A 21,595-nucleotide genomic window follows, 5' to 3' on the forward strand; every position below is an offset into this window, starting at 1 on the left:
AACTTTTGGAAAAATAGCAATTCCCTCCCGATCGCCTACTGCATCGTGAACACCGAAATTGAATGTGTAGACTGGATTTAATACTTAGGCGTTACCCTCATTCAACTTTTCCTGGGTGAAACAAATACGGGGAATATGAGGGCAAGCCAACAAAAAATTAGGATTTATTAAAAGAGTACAGGGTAAATGTGATGAAAAGGTCAAAGAGAAAGTTATCTGTCGCTGGTTAGGCCTCATTTAGAATATGCTGCAAGTATATGGGATCCTCATGAAGTTGGATTGATGGACGACATGGAGCGTAGAGGAGCTAGATTTGTAAAACGTTTTTATGATTAACTTAATAGCGTATCCGAAATATTAGAGGAGCTAGGCTGGGAATCACTCACAAAGAGTAGACTAAATTACAGATTAAATCTCTTTCATTAATTGGCAGGATGTCTCTTTAACAGTGATGTTGAAAATGTATTATTACCCTCATCGTACTACGGTTGGAGAGATCATGCTAATAAAATTAGAGAGATTAAGTGTTTAACAGCTAGATTTAATTTAATTTTTTCCACGAACGATAAGGGATCAATAATATTGTCCGACCGCGGTTCGGTCATATTCTGGTCAAATTTAGTCCGTTGTATATTCACCCCCTGCCACCAACCCTAGCGGTGACTGGCAGGGTACTACAATATCTATTATTCTAATAAATCGATGTCCCAAGATCGATATCTCATTATCACATCGCCGCATTTGTTTGAATTATTTTTTTATGTTGCTTAGATGGTTATATCGGACCCAAATTCATACTTATAGCATCTGTTGCTAGGCAAGGCATATCCAAACAAACTTCCCCGTTTGGCTGCCATTAGTTGATAGGGGCAGCCAAATTAACCTCTTTAGCATTTAGTAACTTCAGAATGAACCCACAGATAGCGCATTTGCAAGCTTATATTTCACAATAGAAGCCACATTTGCTAAGTGACCTCCGTGTGTGTTTGTGTATGTGGGTATATATATATATATATATATATATATATATATATATATATATATATATATATATAATACATGCTTCTTTTTCTTTTGAATTTATTAAAATACACAAGTATCCTGCAATAACAAAATCAGCATTCATTTTATTTTACCCGAAAGTGTCTTCAGGTTTACTCGTAGAAACCTAGGAGATCATTAGAACTTCAATGGTGTTACTAACTACCCGACAATTTCAAATGCAGTTAAGGGCCTTCTTATTCATAAACAAATCCCAGGAAGTTTAAATTTTATTTCTATTCGTATCAATATGATCAGAAGTAGTACTACCAACACTGTTCAGGCTGAGGCAAGGAAATTTTTAATGAAACCATTTCCATTAAATAAATATTCGCTAAGAACGATTCTGATCACGGATTGTGACGGTGTGTCGACGCCCAAAGGTACATGCCACAGCAGACTAGCTGGGTAAGATGTAGATGAGGTTACTCCTTTTTTTTCGTTTTGACACGCTAGCTGAAAAAGGCCCGCCAATTTTGGAACACGGCCACGAAGCAAAGCAAGAGGAGGGGGAAATGGAAATAGTTATCAAAATAAGCGCGATGGAAGAGCTATGAGGGAGGGAAGATAGAGAGGAAGAGGATGGGGGACATTGTGGGTACGGGCGTTCCCGAAAGAGTGTGATGGGGGGGGAGGGAGAGGGGAACCGGGGGGAAGGGGGGGGGGCAGGATGGATGAGTGATTTGGTGCATGAGACGAGGAAGTTAAGCCGGTGAAGGGGAAAGGAGTGTGCCCAAGACGGGTGGGGGAATTTTATATATTTTTAATACCTGCTGTCCGCTTCTAAACAGAAAATGTAATGAAATACCACTAACACTAGCCGACATGATGTTTGTGCCGCCCTGCTGATCGCGAGTAACGCATTAATGTCGTGCTACTTATTTTTACCAACATGTGGCGTTTTCATACATTTTCTCCCTGTTTTAGGAACGTTAAACTCGTACGGCTATTTCATGTTGTCCATGAATGTCTCCTTCTTTTCTTCCCTTGACACTGTAACCAAACATTCTCCTATCGTAATGATTACCACACAAATCAATACCTCTCCACATTTTCTCCATCCGATTTTTCTGTCTTCTTTCTCGTCAACCTCGTGCATCGTCCCCAACCATATCTATTCTCTACTCCTCTCTCCAAATGCCAGGTTTCTGATCATTGCCTCGCCATCCACAACAGCAACGCACTTGTTCTTTACATTATGCTTGTAATATGGCGTGTAATAATTTTTGTCGCGCAAACTGCTATGCGCTTGTAGGAACCGATTTCATATTATTCCAGTCGGAATTTGCAGGTAAATTGATTAATTGCAATTGTTTGCAATAATTGATTGTATGCACCGTGATTTCACAAGAAAATGAAAATGCAACTACTTGAGATAGCGGTATTTTTCATTATCTAATTAAATAATAAAGAATGGAGTACACACGAAATGTATCATAGTAAAGAAATCCAAAATAAATCAATGAATAAAGACGAAAGCTACAGTAAAATCTAATCATTTAATGAGAAAATAAACTGTTAACTAAAATTCAAAGAACCGTGGGAAATGCCGCGACAGTTAACGTCAACGGGAGGTATCCGTTGATGTAGGGGGAATTGCAAGAAATGTAAAGCGTAAAAAATCATTCGACCGGTATCCGAACCCGAATGCCTCGACGTCTAGTCGAGGGCTTTAACTAGTTATGATTCCGAGGAATTCCACACTAAATATTTCATTGTTATAAATACTAAATTAACACAAATTCTAATGAAATATTCAATGGAGTAGAAATGTCTAAAGAAGGAATTTAAATGTCCACCAATATTCAGTCTTCAATTTTAATTATTAATTAAAATGGAGATTCCATAATTGTTATTTCGCATCACTGTCACTGATTTTATGCAGCACGGCTACCACTGCTCGTACAAGAACATACTGCGCTACGTACGACGTTACCAATGACAAGTAGCGCACTACTTTCCAGCCTTGCGCCAATATTCTTTAAGTAAGTAGAAGGAGACTATCATACATGTCTTTGGGAAGCGCAATGTGGCAGTTCAGAGGAATTAAATGGGTAAAAAAAAACAGATACGGAGGAGAGGGGGGAGGGAAACAACGCGCTCGTTGGGGGGTGGCTGGATTCCCTGCCGCATAATGGATAACCAGGCGTAGTATCCGCATTAGACAGAGGGGGGCTTGGGGCTGCGCGAGCACTTGGAGCTCGACTGTTGCGAGTTGTTACCGTCGACAGAATTGAATGAATTTCCGCAATGCGAAAGGAAAACGAAAAAAAATGTGAAAATAAAGTAAAGCGCAAGGATCACTGCCCGCGGCCACGATTCTGCTTGGATTCCTCATACCATCGCTAATCGAGGGAGCTCCAATAGAGCCCGACGAACTGACGCCCCTCCGTTTTAAACCGGCTCTGTCTTGTATTCACCGGTTAGTTTCGAGAACTTATCATTTTCACAGAAAGCAAGGTTACATTTCATTATAGCAGCACGAAAGTTCCGCGAGAACTGAAATTAGCACAACGGAATGGACTCTCAACCTAACCATACTCTCATTCAGACCATTTTCCTTTCTACAACCAAAATTTTACTACATCTAACAAAATTCTCATAAAATCATCACATCTGATTCATGATAATCAACGCTATTTTCTTAATGCATACCCTCCTTTACTTTTACATTAGATTACTTTTCCGAGTTGAATTTCAATACTAGTTCACCAATACTTGGAGAAATGTCTGCTTTTCGACACTTCTTTTAATTTATGCATTCTTGAAATAATAGCGAGTTTCCCTTCTCCATCCTCCCTTACCCTTATCGCCCATGAGAGTTTTTGGCGTAAATTAGTACAAAATCTTGCGCCTCCCACAAATATCCATCTGCTGAATAGTACACATAAATTGTTCGTTTCTTCGACTGCAAATGCAAACGTCCATAATCGGCACCGTGAGATTATTCATACCTTATATTTATTCGTATGTTAAGTATGTTTTTCTCCGCTGGACGGCAAGATTAGGATACTGTGCACCACGTTGAACTGAAATAAGCAACAACTAACATGCTATCGCGTCTCCTCCCTCCTTTTAGATTATACTATTTTCTAAATTCACATTATGGCGTCCATTCATTATGGAATTAAATTCCCATGGAGTGAATGTTCTCATGCCTCGGATACCACGCCGCCGGTCTCGTAAACGCGCATAATTTAAAAATATACCAATCTTATTATCGATGTTTGATTATGCAGTATAATTATTATAAATGACTTACTTATCAAAAGAAAATAAATACAAAATGTAATTTTACATTATCAGGCAATGACTACGCAACTTATCCACTAGAAATCAAACTATTAACATTCCTTTAATGGACACAATTAACAAATATAATTTCAAAATCATCGAACATTTTCAATATGCGATGGTAGGTAATGCGCAAATTCAATGTGCTACCTGCTGCTGCACAACAGATTTACCGTACCTACCAACTATCGCAAGGTCCCAACGCTACACCCCCAGACCAATCATGATATTTTCCCTGGAAGGGAGGAGAGTAGGTTAGACGAAGGAGCGATAAGATTAAGAAGGGGGCGAGCAAAGCGCACGGGATCCACGGCTACAGCGAGAGTCACGGCTGGGTGACGACGGCATGGAGGGTGGTGGTGAATCACCAGCCATGGGGAGAGAGCCACAAGGTCCCTTATAGGGGAAACCAGTCCAACTAGGTGCAAACTGAGCTGCACGAAGAATCATTTCTCGACGTCTCGAACATGTGCACATGGAATATTATTTCCCCGTCGCCCGTGACCTAACCACACGATTCCAATTCCTTGACAACCACATAAGAAGGGTGGACAATCAATTGAGCGCGTGCTGGACGTGACATAGGACATCATTTTTTCCTAACACGTAAGTAGTGTGAAATCGAGAAACAGGAACTTGCCAGCACCTCCGCTTTGGTATAAAGATGTGGATTCCCCTATCCTTACAGCACTCCGTCCTTTCCGATTTCCTTCGAATTTGTCCAAGCTTCTTCCTCGTGAGCACACATAAGCATGGCCATAGGAATTCCAGTCCCATGCTTGAGCGATTTTCCGGATATGGAACTAATCTGTAGATAAGTCTCAATGCGAGCAATCGCATAAGAGTGGAAACGATTTTGGTTTTAATGCAAAGCAGCTACACCTACATTTTGAAATCAAAAACCTACATTTAAAGCTTCACTCGAACAACTGAGTGAAGTACGAGTAGAGAGGAATGTATGCAAGTGTACGTGTTTTCATGGTTAAATGTAATTACATGTAAGTATGTATAAATGCGTGTACACAAAGAACTAATGCCTAAACACCCATCGACAGATACTCTTTCGACAATTTGCGGGGTATTGCATGTGTGTGCATACATATTAATACCATCATTTCAAAAGTTGAACAGAGATTTACAATTATCCATCGAAAAAATGCTGGAGTATTTCAATTACAAAGGAAATTGAAGCTCATAGACGGGAATCAACAACACGATGCAAAGCCTCAAAATTTTTATCAATGCGCACGATGTGCTAAAGTAGGAAAGATGTAAAAAGTTGTCTTCATATCATTAAAATGATAAGCAGATAACCATGACCCACTCCCACAACTTATCAAATCCTTCCTTCACCTCCCCGGCTAACTAAAATTTAACAAGCATTAGATTCAAAACTGTGGGATATTAATGATATCGTGAATTTCAAAAAGCTGGCTAATATACTATATAATATAGAATGCTTGCCCCAAATGGGAGTAATGACAACATCCATCTACTTCCACCACACAATCTTCTAACAATGCCCAAAATAAAGGCAGCAAAAATAACAATTACGAGGTTCAAAATAGGACATGGGGAGGAAAAATACAAGTTCAGCCACACATCTCAAAACAACAGATGGTTACTAAATTATGTTGGAAGGAGAGCGGCTGATCATCGTTTGACCTATATACATACGTAAATGAATAGAACAGGGACGAAATTTTGCAGAAAATAGACCAATGAACTCGGTAATGAAGTATTATATTTTAGTGGTTCCAATATTTATAAAAACTTGCACAAACGTTTTCAACGAAAGGTTAAGAATTACTTATTACTTTATTAATACTTCAGTCATCATTGGTTGCACCTCTATCGTTTATTATGTCTTAAATAAAGGAGTTTTAGACTAAGTTATAATTCAGTAAATTAAACCCAAGAATAAGTCTTCTTGATCATCATAGTCTATACGCACAAACCGATTATTACAGAAATCATAGATATTTTCTAACTACAGGATTAATTTTTCACCCTATCCTTGTTTCCGGGCTTTCTATTAGGGGAATTATAGCTATTTTATAACTACAGGATTTACTTTTCACTATATTATAGTCTGCTGGGCTTCTATTTTGCAGCACAACAAACTTACAGCAATCTACAGTGCACGATTTTCGTTGTACTTAAAGTATTAACACTCGAGGAGGAGCTGAAACACTCTTGACGAGTTCCAACTAAAGGCAAGTTTAAGTACAAATGACTGTCATTCGAGAAAAATATTTCTAATGAGGAAATTTAGATGCGAACACTCCCTTCTTTTTCGGAAGAGGGAGCGAACTAAATTAAAGATAACTTCAACGAGCCACGAACATTCTCGGAAAACCCAAACAGAATTTATCCGAAGGACCAGAAATTGGGAGAGATCTCTTGCGAGACGGAAAACAACCGAAAATAATGGTCCAGCAGGTGACAATTAGGAGCAAAAGGAATTGAAATGGGATAAGTTTAGCAAAATAGATGGAGACTGCAAGGGGACAAGCCCGTAATGCGATGCTGCTCCCAAACACTCGCCCCGACATGTCTGTCAATGAGCCGAATAGTCCAGGGGTGAACAAGAGATGACGGTGCTCAATGACCCTTTTAATTAAAGTTGTTTTCAAAAAATTAAATCATCTCTTTGCAACACTAACCAGTAAATCTCAAGACGACCTCGTATCTCAAACACTGAAACGACGAAAGGATTTCAGAATCCCTCATGCAAAAATGACTGTTTTTAAGAACATATGTTGAGATTAGCGGCCCAAAAAAATATATATTTATATATTTTTTAATATTTAAAATTCAATTACATATTAATGTATGCATATATATATATATATATATATATATATATATATATATATATAGAGAGAGAGAGAGAGAGAGAGAGATACACACACAAATGCATATAATTGCACAAATATTGTTCAGTTTATGGAGATTTTTACAGCAAGGAGTCTAGGTAAATTAGAAGGGAAACTTACATTGTTATTAGCATCTCCAAGTGAATTTTGTGATAAGAAATATTCAAATACAGCACGTGTGGCTAATTATATTATGGCCACGGCAAAGAACTACAAATACGAATACTCGCAATTTGGTCTCCTTCCCCATCTTACGCTTTCATTAAGACGCGGTCAACTCCTTTTTAAACTCTCCCTTAGATTCTTAACAAGAGACCGTATTAGCTACCGTACTTCTCAGAAGCTTAGATTTCTTCTCTGAAAATCTCATGATTTGTTTCGTGAATTTATACACAATTTTGCCATATAAATAAATTATTTTATCAGATTGATGTATAAGATAAAGTATAATGCAAAACAAGTAATTCACTTTTCTTTCCTTTTTTTGTACAATCAGTGCTTGATCTATGCCAAGGGATATGGAAGATAATTTTAAAATAACAAAAGAGAAATACGAATTCACTCGCATATCGATTTGAGATTTTCGCGAAATCCTTCCCCAGCGACGAAGAGAAGTCTCTGAATACGTCCAAACTCTAAATTAATAAATGTGAAATACAATAAAATTATTAAATGACGTACAAGAAAATTCATTTAGAAGCATTCATCTGAATCAAATATTATCTAAATATAAAAATAAACAACAGATAAACACGGACTGAAACGTACAATTTATAACATATGAAAATTATTGAGCCCATCTGGATATTTCCCTAGATTATCCGGGTCTTTTGTACGGGAAGGAAATGTGGAAACCTCCAACAAACAATCTTTTCCACTGATCGCAAGGGAAGAGTTGTTTATACACCAGTCCTATCCACGTGTGCACGCGCAAAAATAGAGCAGCCTTAAAGCCGCGTAAAATTACACCATGACGACTTTGCCTTCCGCCGTCTATATTGAGTATGTAGACAGCTTCGTACCCCTTTCTATGAATAACGACAACAATTCCCTAATTATTTTCAACATAAAGGCCATTCACCAGGGCCTACTCAGTCCTAGTGCCTGTGTTCTTAACGCGGAGCCAGTTTTTAAAAGCGAATGCCGCCTTTGAGTTTGGCTGAATGAAGGGTAGCGTCAACCCCACACCATTTTGTGCCGACAACTTCTGGCTCTTAGAGAGATGAGTTCGCGCGAGTATTGAAGATAAAAATCATAACATGAACACCGTTGGCCGAGACCGAATTTAGAGCACGCGATGTTATAAAGTAGCAGAGGCCTAACAAAAGATAAATCGATTGGGAAAATGTTGAAGCAAAACATTAGTGATCGTAATACATAATTATGCCTTTAAGTGTTTTTAATGCCTTGTTAAGCAGGAGTTAGAATATAGTACTACGTAGTGCATGATTAAAAATCTATACAACCCGGGAGAGTATTGCTGAAAAACAATTAAGTTTCAAAATTTCCGGACACCTATCGGGCATTCTCCTGAGAAGGTGACTGCCCCCCCTTCCCTGCTACACGCCTCCAAGAGTAAAAATGTGTGCGAGGGCGTTACCCATTGTATCCGAGGACCCCAGCGAAATAATATTATACCATCACATATTAATCTAAGATTACCTTTACAATAAATTTTACAATCGAGACCAAGGCAGTATGCATTTTATATAAGGGTAGCAAAAACAATAACACCATCGCAAAGAGAGGTTTAGAAGCAATAAAAATGTTTAGGCTTTGGCAGAATTACGAGGTTTTAACGGACACGGCGAATCACCTATGAAGAAGCCCTACGAAGAATACGGGAAGAAAGAAACAAGTCAGTTGAAAACGCTACGAAGTGAGGCAAAGTTAATGGACAAATTCTCAAAGCATAACAGCTTCTGAACACCGCAGTGGAGGAAAGAATGCACGAGATGCACTGTTGGGGAGGAACACAATTGGAATACGTCCAACAGATGGTGTGAACAGGAGATGTAAATGCAGGATTTTTCGAAGAAATGGAGAAGGATCGTGAGAAGAGAGCAGAATGGAGAGATGCAACAAGCATATCTTGGACACTGCTCATTGTGAATTTGCCATCCAAAGAGCTGGAAAGTAAGCGAAGGATGACCCTTCCACAAAACATGGGGCGAGCGTATTAAATTCGATGGAATGGGGAAATCCCGCCGAAATATCACCAGTGGAAGCGAAGGCATGAACATCCAGCTGTTGGCGAAAAATCTCAATACGTGAAGCCCCTGCTGCAATGTATATTGTGGGCGCTTGTAAGTTATCCAGAGCGACGACACATGAAATACGACCAGAACCACACATAAAAAACTTGTCCTGGAGAAAACTCGAAGGGGAGAATTTTCATCGGCAGGATAGAAAAGGAAAATAGTACCAATCAGTTATTATTTCGGGGAATAATATTTGAAAGCTTATGAAGTCAACGGTAGTCAAAAATGTAATAAAAAACCAAGATCCCCATACGGATGCGCATAACGAATTTAATTCGAATGTCTTCGAACTATTCACGTGATGAGCCACCATAAATGTCAGGTATTACTCTAATTAACGGTTAAACCTACCTGGTATATACTGAACTGTCCTAGAAACCATTTCCCACGGTAAATATGCATACAAATAGCATCAAAGCAGCACAGCATTAAAAACGGTAACACTGCTCTTGCTGATTTCGAAATAGAAAATTCGTCATTACCTGACCCTAACAATTGACTTAAAATACGAGATGGGAATACGTACTGCACCAATAATTTTCCACATTGCATTTTTCCCCTCGAGTTGTCATTTCATATTTCGAACATTTTGACTTATTACATTATATGCGACTCAAATGAATGTATAGCGCGTGAACTGCGGAAACTTAAATGGAAAGTCTAGATCACTTGAGCCAATGGCTGGAGTGCGTCTTGTGTTAGGGCACGTTGTTCGGACAATGTCGTCATCTCGCATATTTTAGACCTCAAAGCGAGCATTTTTAGCCAAGCTGAGATTTTGGAAAAAATAAATATATCCGATATTATAAAAAAACACCGGCACTTCGGGGAGGAGGGGAGCGCAAGACCCAGGTCCAATTACAACGAAGAGGGGCAGCTCTCCCCCGGAAAGAGATAAGTAGGCACGGAGCACCTCATGCAAGAAATGGAGAAAGAGGGGCGAGTGAGTGAGAGGTAAGGCAAGGGGGAGGAGGCGGCTGTGACGGCGATTGGGAGCGAATGGGGGAGTGGGAAAGAGGAACGTAGGCTAGGGGTGCGTTTTTAAGTGGTGCTGGAGGGTGAAGGTTTGGGGTGCGCGCATGTGCACCAGCATTCCGGTGAGGGAGAAGAAGGTTGAGAGTGGATGAGAGAGAGACCACGCACTAGTCTAGGCTCAAGAGGGACCGATACCGCTCCCGGGGACTAAAAGGGAAGGTTCTTACCAAAACATCCGCCACCCATGTACGTCTCGCCACACCACAAAGATGACTGCTATTGATAAGGGCACCCACGCACCTAAAGCAACACTTCAAACAATCTGAAATTTACGGGAAAGAAACATCACGGGAAAATTCAAAGACGCTCCTTTCTAAGCTGATTAAGTCAAACTCTATTTTCACACCAAAGGCTGATTATAGAAACTCGACATTCTGAATTATTCATTGGGATTGTCAAGTTTCAGTGAACTTTAATCCGAGCTGTTGCATACAAGCTATGACGAGCTGGCTATAAGTTTTTGTGTGCCTATGCTTTTGCAAAATCTCTTGTTTTTGCAAAATTATCCCCGATGAGACTTGAAGTAATAACTTAACGTAGTAGTTTTTCAATTGTTTTAAACATTTGATAAGGAAGAGACTCATTCATAATAATAAAAAAACTTCGGCGCCCGACGTTGACATCAAATGTATACCCGTTCTACCGTCTTTATACTGAGAAGATTGACAAACTTATAAAAAATCGTTGAGAAAATCAGCGATGTAAATTGCTCATCCTTGCCATTCAAGAGCACTGCCAACTTACAGCGGGAACCCTCGGGTCTCGTGATCCGCTTTCCGTTCATTCCAATTATTCATCGCCAGCTAAATGATTTCATTGCGTGCGGCGGACAAGAGGCCCAGCCGAGACAGATGACAGCTCTATAACATGGTCGACTTGCACTCTGTCGTTTACTTGGGCTCGGCCATCACAAAAAAAACCAGGACGCTTGCAGGCCGTAATGCTCAAACATTTTATCGCCCCCCTTCCACATACATCGCATTCCCAGGCATACGAATGAGAGATGGTATCAACCGGAAGCTACTATACGCAAAAAAAAACATGAATATAACCTTTATTCGCAGCAATAATGGTATTTCAGACTCCTCGAGTTCTTTCCCGTTTTGCTTCACTGAATTTCTAGCCACTTTGCTTCCCAGACCTATCAGAAAAAGGAAGGTAAAACAAATGAGAGCGGCGGAGAAAACTCCCGACGCACGAAGAGGAAGGCTCCGAAACGATCCTTCTGTCTGGAGATTCGAACCCGAGTTATCGCCAAAAGGATCTAACGGTGACATTAACTTGTTTGAATCAATAACTACTTACACTTCTAAAGAAAAGTTTAACATACGACATTGCTTGAGGTATTTCGAGTTAATTCATCAACAGATGCACGAATTGTACACGACCAGGATTGTTAGGCTCATCGTGAGGACGACTTGGATGCAAACATAAGGAAAATTTTACCTCCCTTACGTAAGACAATTGTTACGGATTCATTCTTTTAAGCTCCGCTTGCAGCGAAACACATCGTAATGACCGGCCGTCGTCAAAGTCAGCGATTTTTTAACCTGAGAAAACGTGAGTTTTACAAAGAAGCAGTGAAAACTTGTGACAAACAATGTGTTTTCGTACCTGCCTGTCTCCTGTCACTACATTAAAAATCGACTAGCAACAAGGCAGCATAGGAATGGCAATTTATATAAATAATTGTTCCTGTCTCTAGCACCCAACGCAGTTGGGAGCCAGGGCAGGGGAATATTAAGCGATCCCTAAGCCATTACACCCTCTTATGGCCCATTAGATGCCAACGTAGCACCAACTCCCTCCCCATACGACGAGAGGAAGAGGCAGGGTCGAGGTGGCTTAAAAGGGGGAACTATTATATTAGTAGGGCTGGGTGCGTGAGACAGACAAGCGGCGGATGACTGGGGGTGGTGCGTGCTGGAAATGGGGTGTGTCGGCAGCGTGGGGGTTGCCGACGACTGCGAGAGCAGAAAACAAAGCAAGGGAGGTAGGTGAGCGAGACAAAGGGGAAACGTAAGGGAAGACATGGCCACGATTGATTTTCCTCTCAAAAATCATTTCAGCTTTCTAAACTCGGCGTTTCGCTTACATCGGGAGTAGAACAAGGATTGGGAACGATGGGAGATCGATTATAAAGAGTGGATATTTCCTATTTCTAACATATTACAGACCAAGAGTAGAATCAATTATTTCCAATCATTGTGCCTAATTATTATTTCGGGGGAGAAGTCAAAAAATGAGAAAGGTCAATTTAAAGGTAAAAAAGTAAAATAAAATTTTGTCACCATGAAATTCCAGTTCCAAAGATAATTAGTAGATTTATTTAGAAATGAGGAACTACAATTAGACTAACATTCGCTTTTGCTAAGCGAACTCTATCCTTTCAGTTATTATATACCATATGGATTCCCAAAGGATGAAATCATCTTTAAAGGTTTTGAAATTTTTCATTTGTCATAGTTATCGAGTTTTTCTTCCAGATAGAAACTTGAGAGAAGCTCACGCCAATTCATTATGTTAACGCAGAAGTAAATAAAAAATGTTTGGTAACCTCTAGGTTGGACAATTTGCCGCAATTCTCTTTAAATCATTGTGTACATACAGGCTTAATGGGCCTCGATTGAAATTACAAATTAATCAACAAAATTCTCCTTGCAACATGGCCATTGCTAATCCATTTCTTTCTCCCTTCTTTTATCCTTTGCTGACTACCCTACGGGCCATCTAATGCAGATTTTCAACTACTAACTTAAGGTTGCCCAAATATGTTTTTAAGTTACCTCTTTCTGACGGCTATGGGCGTTCTTTTATATTCAAGTAGTAGTAGTAGTTTTTAGGGGAGGCGACCGACAGCTAAGGTCATTTGCGCCATAGGGGATGGACAGGAAAGGATGAAGGGTGGAGAGAAACCCGGCGTCGGCATTAGCCTACTCTTTACGAAAGGCGCCAAGGGGTCCGCAGCTTAACGTCCCATCCGACGGACGCCGTACTCACTCAAAGTGCCCTCCACAAAGCACCTCAAGTAGGGATCGAGATACCTCTGAAAAATATTCAACACCGCCGGGATTTGAACCCGCGCCCTCAGGGTGGGAAGCCAGTACGTTAGCCCCCGCACCATCTCGATCCCCTTTTATATTCGAGTTGTACAAATGTATCACCTTTCCGAGGGTAATAATTGCCCTTTTCATAATCGCTTTACACCACAGCTGACGCAGCCGTCAAGTAAAGCGCATCAGGCCGTTTTTTTATCCACCCTCCGGCATAATTTCCTTTGACTTCATCTTCGGAAAGCGTGTTCTGAAGATAACAGAAGTGTGTCTTTGACCGGCACCCTTTTCATTTCTATCCAAATTAAGCTTCTTAATATTTATTCAAGCCGTGGATCACTCTTTTGTAATTAATATGAAAGAAAAATGTTAATAGAGGCCGTAGGCATGTTCTTTCACGCATGCAACATCGGTTCCGAAGGCCAATATCGAATGGTTCCTCCTATGAATTTACGACTAATATTCATTTTTCATTCCATTTTCAATTAGTTGCCAATGAATCAAAATAGCTCCTCTCGCACTCCTGCCCTTCAAAATTCAAATTGGTCTTCATATTTGGATTCCTGAACATTACATACTGTTATTTGACACTTTACATTTATGTAGAACATTCTTCTCAAGAACTTCGACGTAAACACTAATGGTTCAAAAATGACCGTAATTTTCCCTCTTTTTTTAAAGAAAAACTATCATCGGTATTTCAGGGCTGCGACTGGTTTGCTTCAGCCCTCCATTCTTCGCCATGCATTGTTGATTTCCCCCTTAGGGGGATAGCTTTTCCATTTTACACCCTTCTTAATTTGACCTATGCACTTGTTTTTAAGAATAGGTACCATCCAATTGTTCTAGAAGTCCATTGAAGTTTTTACCTGAATGATTATGATTCACGATTTGAATTATAAAGCTGGATTTTTTCGTCCAATATGTTCACTAAGCTACAAAGCCAATACTTCTGCATTATCATGGATGCTATTTCATGGGCGGTCCCCAGCTGCGACATCGAATACTGCTCGTACCATAATGTCTCTTCATTGTCTTGCCTTCGCCGTCCACAGACATGTACACTTATCAAGACACGTCTCACAATGCTGTAGATTTTATTGAATCCAACAAGGAAAGCTACGAAATAAATGTAAAGAATTATTGAATAATATTGTTCCCACTGGGTAAAAAATATCGAGCAGCGAGAAGTGAGCGTAAACAGAGGTTTATGATTGGTGGTAAGATCACAATGCAAAGGAATGTAAAGAGGGAAAAGGGACAGTAAGATTATTCATCTCCAAGTCGAGCCGTAATGCTTCCATATCAATTCTCGGCGGCGAACCTCCGAAATACTCTTATCTTCAAAGTCCGATGAGATCTTTCTAGGACAAAGGGATGACGAGTGAGAATGAAATGGTCATAGGGCATAAAGATAACAAAAAGTTAACACTGGAATGAGTCATGGCGGCTAACAGCCGACTGAAGGACGTTAAAGGGCAATTGAAGCAGAAATAAAGGATACGCGGGGCGATTTATGGAGACATTAGATGACGCCTCATCTTTTTAAGTGCTCAACTGTCACCTTCGTTTGAGTTCTTAGTCCCTTGCATTTGAACTACCACGCGCCAATCGGATTCTGCTTTGCTTGCAGCCACGAGTCAATGAATGAATAAGACGCGATGTACGCGGAGGGAAATGGACAGTGAATTTGGGAAGAGTATGTAAAATAGGTAACAACAATTGCAATTACACAAGATGGTGAATGATGGGCTAAGGACTTCCACCGTCCGTAGAAAGTTAATCAAAAATATAATACAGTGAAAATAAATTCTTCCCAATGCAGCTTTTCTGCCATTACGACCAACGAAATTATTTTACACTATTTCCGATAAAAATTTACGCCAACATGTTTTTCCCAAAAAATAAGTTGGTGTACTGAATAATACACAAAATGTGGGTGAACAAAATTTTATTTCGTCCCTTCGAATCGCAAGATGATTAACTGCAATTCAAAATTGAATACTCTGATATCTTCTCACAATGCGACCAAGAGCAACATTGCATCGAAGTGAATTTTAACTGGGTGAAATTTAAGTACATTATGATCATCGCGGAGTTTTGGAGCATGCTATTATTCGCATGGTTCTTTGCGCTTTATGCATGTATTGTATGAAAATATTGCACAATGATTTTATGTACGGTTTTTTGTACAAGACAATGAAGTACCAATTCGAAAAGGATATTTCACTATCGAGATTTGAAATACACAGCCATGTAGATTTTTTTTGTTCACGAAGTATGCTTAACTTATACTCTTTGGTTTAAAGTCCAAACAAAAATATCCTGCGCATTAATATTTTACAAATAATTATCACGGTAGCGTACATGTTTCTTATAAATGACTAGTAACAGCAGAGTAATGCAGAGTTGTAATTAAATCGGATCCCCCCTGCATGATCGACGTCGTAGTTGAGTAGCTAAGAAATTTCTACAGAGCTACACAATTTTCCGAAAAAACCATACAATTCGTTTTAAAGAAAAAAATTCGGGAAAAAGAGGATATGCGACACTGTCGTCAATTTCTAAATTGATTTCTTTTTTACAACAAGGTGGGGACTAAAAAAAGGCATACAATATTTCTTGAGAAGAGATATTGACGCAGTAACACACACTATATACAGTAACTATGGGACGGGATAATCGTCCGAAAATTCAACACTTGGGTTTTTTTGTTTCGCTTTCTATTGTTGTTTCTAAGCGATAAAACTTTTCTCAAATACCTCAAAATAAGACCAGACAACCCGGCTGTACGGATTGCCAAAGTCACACAGAATGAGACTTTCGAGGTCAAAAGTGTGATGACCACGCCCCTTAGCCATTAACGGAGATGAAGCTCGCGTGAGCTGGGAAGATATTTCCACCGCAAAGAAGGGCCCAATAAGAAGAAGAAGAAAAGCAAACACCCTCGGACGCCCCGTTCTCCGCCGCCCCCTACCTTCCGAGCGCATCCACCCCTGCACGACACCACAAATAAATTGAATCACCTAGACTGAAGGCCTAAGAACATATTAATTTAAACTATTGTGGAAGTCCTATCGATGGAGACACCTATTTCTGTACAGAAGCAATCATGTAAACTGAACAAAGCTTCAAGATGGATAAAGGTGTACCCATGTACCAGGGAGTGTGGTAATCCACAATTCCAATAGTAAAAATGTATTCTTTAATTCCTCGTATTCATGGACAAAAATATTTTCGAACTTACTAAAAAATCTTTAAGAAGTTCTTGAGGAAATTTGTTTTTTTATATTATTTCATTCATTTCCGCCACAAAATCTCATAATATGGGCAAAGTGATTTCAGCACAACTACGTAATATTTTTGTCCACATGAAGCGGGGAGGAGCTATGACGAGCTGAATAATACAATAGCTAAAGAAAACGGAACATTTTAAAGGAGTACTCGAAAATTTACAAGAATGTGCCTTCCATTCTTGTTCACTTCCCTATCTTCTATCTGGCCGAGATTTTATCAGTTCTTTGTTTTCTACACGGAAAGTTATCTACAAAGAAACATTATTCGTACAGGATTAACGAAGTAAATTCTTTTCCTTTTGCTAACCACCTTATATCGATTTCCCGCAGCTGTTATTTTTCTGTCTAACCCAAGCGTTTTTTCCAAGTATTTCAAGAATTTTCCCAATCCCGTAATTCAAGAACTCGAGAATCAATGGTCCCCAGAATTATTTAAAAATTGGCTTAAATAAGTAAATTTCTGGAGTACCCACGGAGAAAAGGCAATTACCGCTGACCACTCAGAAAGCTTTTCATTATCACCTCCTACCCACACGGCACCAGACCACCTCCATTTAGCTGCTTGCGGAAATTTGTATTCAGCATTATTCAGTTCCACTGCTATACCTGTAGATTAGCATGCTGAGCTGAGGATAATCTATTTTATCTGTAACTGATATTGCGGTCACTTACATTTGCAACCTTGAACCACTTCATTCACGTTGTTCAATCGGTCACTTCAAATAGAAGCTTGCATAACATTTTCACACATATAGATGCGCAGTGCCACAAACGGCAATATTTCCACGTGAGGTCCGGAATTTTCAACGCTTCCCGAAATGGAAAAAGAAAAAAAACCACGACGTAGACTTCTAACGTAGAGCAGTTCTATGCGCCTGTTGGCAACTGGACACCGGAAGTGAACGCCAGCGTTCAGAGTTTTGGGGCCGAGCCTCAAAGAGTCCAACTAGCCGACCCTGAAAAATTCAACCAGTCGTCCTTCAAGAATCTAAATCTTTCTTCAATATTTTCGAACCTAAAATTGTCACTTGATCATAGTTTTGAAGTTGGAAATCCTATTTTTTTTAACTCTTCCTTAATTTTAAACAATAAAATTAAGAGAGTACACTCACCCACAAGGCAATTTGTCCGAGGTCGACGTGTGATCTTGCCATTAATGAATTTCGAACCATAAACAATAAAAAAATGAATTATTTTATTACCATGAATCCAGACAAAATATTTAGTTAATCAATACTAAACATGCCAAACTGATAAGCATCTAAATATTGATATAACTGCGCAATGTTACCGCAAGAATAAGAACAGCAAATTCGTCAAGAAAAACTTGATTACCACCGAAGCTACAAATTACGAATGAAACACGCGATTGGTAACCAAAAAGTACCAGTATAACTTCCAGAAGACGCCATTATGGACTGTGAAAGAAGAAAACAAATCAAAGGAACAAATGGTAGCGTTTTCCTGATAGTTAAAATTTTCTATGTATTGTATTTCCATGCCCGTTTTCTGGACAGTACATAACATTTATTGCATCCATTTCCACTTTCTTAGAGATATTATTCTTGTTGTTCGTCCAACACCCGAGTTGAAGTAATTTAATGAAGCAAGTTCACATAATTCAACCGCACATAATTGAACTTAAAGAGAGGTTGCATTAATAATAATTACTGCGTTCAATGCGAAATTTCGAATTGCTTAAGGAAAAATAGTCTGTCAATGAAATGGAACAAATAAATCACGGAGATGTAAATTTTACCAAAATGATGAGCTGATAATAATTGGACACAAAGTAAAGTTTCCCTTACTTGTTATCAAAGAAGTGCATGCATGATTCCACTGATTTCGGAGCGACCAGTTACCAGCCGATTTGGACACTAGAAAAGCATTCCAAAGTCAAGTCGTAAACCATTACTTAAAAAACCTTAAAGACGGTGATGGGCCACATAATAAAAAACACCCCTCCTACTTTGATTTCCGGCAGACAACAAAACGGAAAAAATTGCACCTCACAGCACGTTAGATGGAGGACGTAGCGCCGTCCAACATGATGAACGAGAAGGGCTTACGCCCTGGCAACAAACGCGAACAAGTGAAGGGGGCCTATTTAAACGAATTACTACTCCCTCAGTCACAATCTGGCTACACTGCAGTCCGTTGTTCATTCATTCAACGAGTCAAATCTTAAACGCGAGGAAATGGTCCAGGGATAAAGAGGGAAGGCGGCGGAGAAGGGGGGCGAGGAGAGGTGGTGGGAGAAGTGTTTGAAGGGGCCATCGCGGTGAGGATAGGGCATGGAAGGGGGGTGGGCGACCTCCCTCCCCCGCGGAGGAAACTGACTCATTCGACGGCCAGGGAACGAGGGAGAACTAAGACAAACCACTATGTGACTGCGGACGCTACCAATTCAAGGGGGAGTGACACATTTTCTGGGAAGGTCTTACTCCCATTGTTGCCGAAGAACATCGTTACCAACACAACTAGCAACTCTCCCCTTTTTTAAGGGGGAGGCCACCAGCCTTGCAATGGTTGATGGGTAGGTATTAGTTTTTTTCGGGGGGAGGGTCCCACTGCTCTCGTTGGGCATGATGGGTGAGAGGATCTCGGGGTCGTCCTTGTGAAGCCTCGCTCCTCCCCTACGCGGGATGTGTCGGGTGGGGTATAACGCTCTCGGCGCTCACATCTCGTAATTGGCCTCCGAGATAGCCGTGAATAGAGCTTGGGGGAGAAGGAAGGGCGTGCGCTGGGGGAGGGAACGGTCGGAGGTAAAAAAGCCCAGGGGGCAGCAGAAGGGAGGGGTGGTGTGGGGAGAGTGAGATTGTGGGGGTGAGCCTGGCTATGAAACCAGAGAGTACGGTGGGACACGGCGTGGATTTGGGGGGGGAGGGGTTGAAGCAGGGAGGGGAGGCATCACCCTGCGGGGATGATGGGGAGACATCAGGTGGGAACCAAACAACGTGCACGGCGCCGGAAAAAGGTATTTTTAATTAAGCCAAATGTATGAGAGTGCCACAATGGTTAATGCGGAGGGCCCTTAATTTTGTAAATAAATACTCGACGAAAGCCAACAAAGCGAAGCCTCTGCGCCATCTACCGGCACCGAAAAAAGCCGCTGACGACGGGCAAGTCGTTTAGATCAGCAGTGCTGAACGTGCGGGAGAACGACGAAAGGACAGCAGGCGGAGGATATGCAATTAGATGTGCTCATGCGTACTCCACACATCGTGTGCGAGCATAAGTAATTAGCAACTGATCAACTTTTAATCCGTCCGTCACGACATCATTAGGACTTTCTGGGTTCTACTTCCTGTTTATGTGAATACAAAATACATGCGGACTGCAAAATGGGAAAGTATTTCTATTATACTATTCAATGCTACAATCTCAAAAAAAGAAAAGTTTAAATAGATTACTCTAAAATTTTTGGTGAGAATGTGCGGTCCTGTCATTATTTTGATGAACCCGGATATCCAGTGATTTGTGTCATAACAGGTACTACTGTAAACTAACAGTCATCCAAAATTCATTTATTTGCTAAATTAATAAGGCAACGATACTTTTTCCCGCTGTTTGTGCAGTTAGAGCGAAGGAACCGTGGTAGAGGATGCAGTGGAGGGTTTAGGTGTAGTGGGTGCTTTGCACAGGAAGTTGAGAGCACTATCAAAGGTGATAGCACTATCAGGAGAAAGACGACAAAATCCGTGTGCACTATCAAAGATAAGGCAAGAATATTATTGATTGGCCCAGTAACTATACAGGCGTGATGAGAAAATTACATCGAGGATGTACGTATAGGGCACGGACATTCGCCTTTGTTTAAAACAGGCATGTTTAGACAAAGAACATGCCGTAGATGAGGATAGTTTAGGTCCAGGCATACTTGACTCCAAGAAAGCAAGCACATAATAGGAATTGAAGACAAATAAGGCCGGGGAATGGATAAAATCCCTGCGAGGAAAACATGGAAGGAAGTGTTTTTATGAGTTAACCGAATCACTAATGAGGGAGGAATACCACAGGAAATATCGTCAGATCAGTGTTAGTTCCAATCGCAAAAACGGAGAAAGGCAGCCGCATGTATAAACTATAGAATAATAAGTTCAATTTGGCACGCAACAAAAGAGGTACTCAGGATTATCTACAAGATGGAGAGGAGGGCAACTAATAACTTAGGGGGTTATCAACTTGGTTTCAGGAAGGGCAGAGGCACGCTTGATGAGGTCACTAATTGACATAAATATGGAGTGTAATCAAAACGTCTTTGTTTCTTTCGAAAATTTCGAGACGGATGATAGAGAAACAAGGGCAGAATTAATTAAGGTATGGCAGAAAATGGAAGAAGACGAAGGGTTAGGCGGCATATCCTCAATCTGTACACCAGACTGCTCATGCGAGAGGCGGATGGTCAGTGCTAGGCAGAAGAGTAAGACGAGATACCTACTACCACTTGCTCTTTTCAATAAATATGTGGGGTTAATGGTAATTAATAGAGGCGTGGGGAGGGCTGGAGACAAAAGTGAAATCGGTTGAGGAATGCATAAAATCAGTTACCTATGCGGATAATCAAGCTTCGGTTGGCCAATCAGTCAAGGGATTACAATAATTAATGAGATCGTTAGAAAATCAGAGTGATAGGTATGGGATGAGAATATATGTAAACAAAACAAAAGGTTATGAAATTTTGGTGAAGGGGAAAGACTAAATCAAACGTTAAAATTAGAGGACAAAAACTAGAA

Source organism: Hetaerina americana, unplaced genomic scaffold (genome assembly GCF_022747635.1).
Source record: "Hetaerina americana unplaced genomic scaffold, ioHetAmer1.1.p SCAF_4, whole genome shotgun sequence".
NCBI lineage: Eukaryota > Metazoa > Arthropoda > Insecta > Odonata > Calopterygidae > Hetaerina > Hetaerina americana.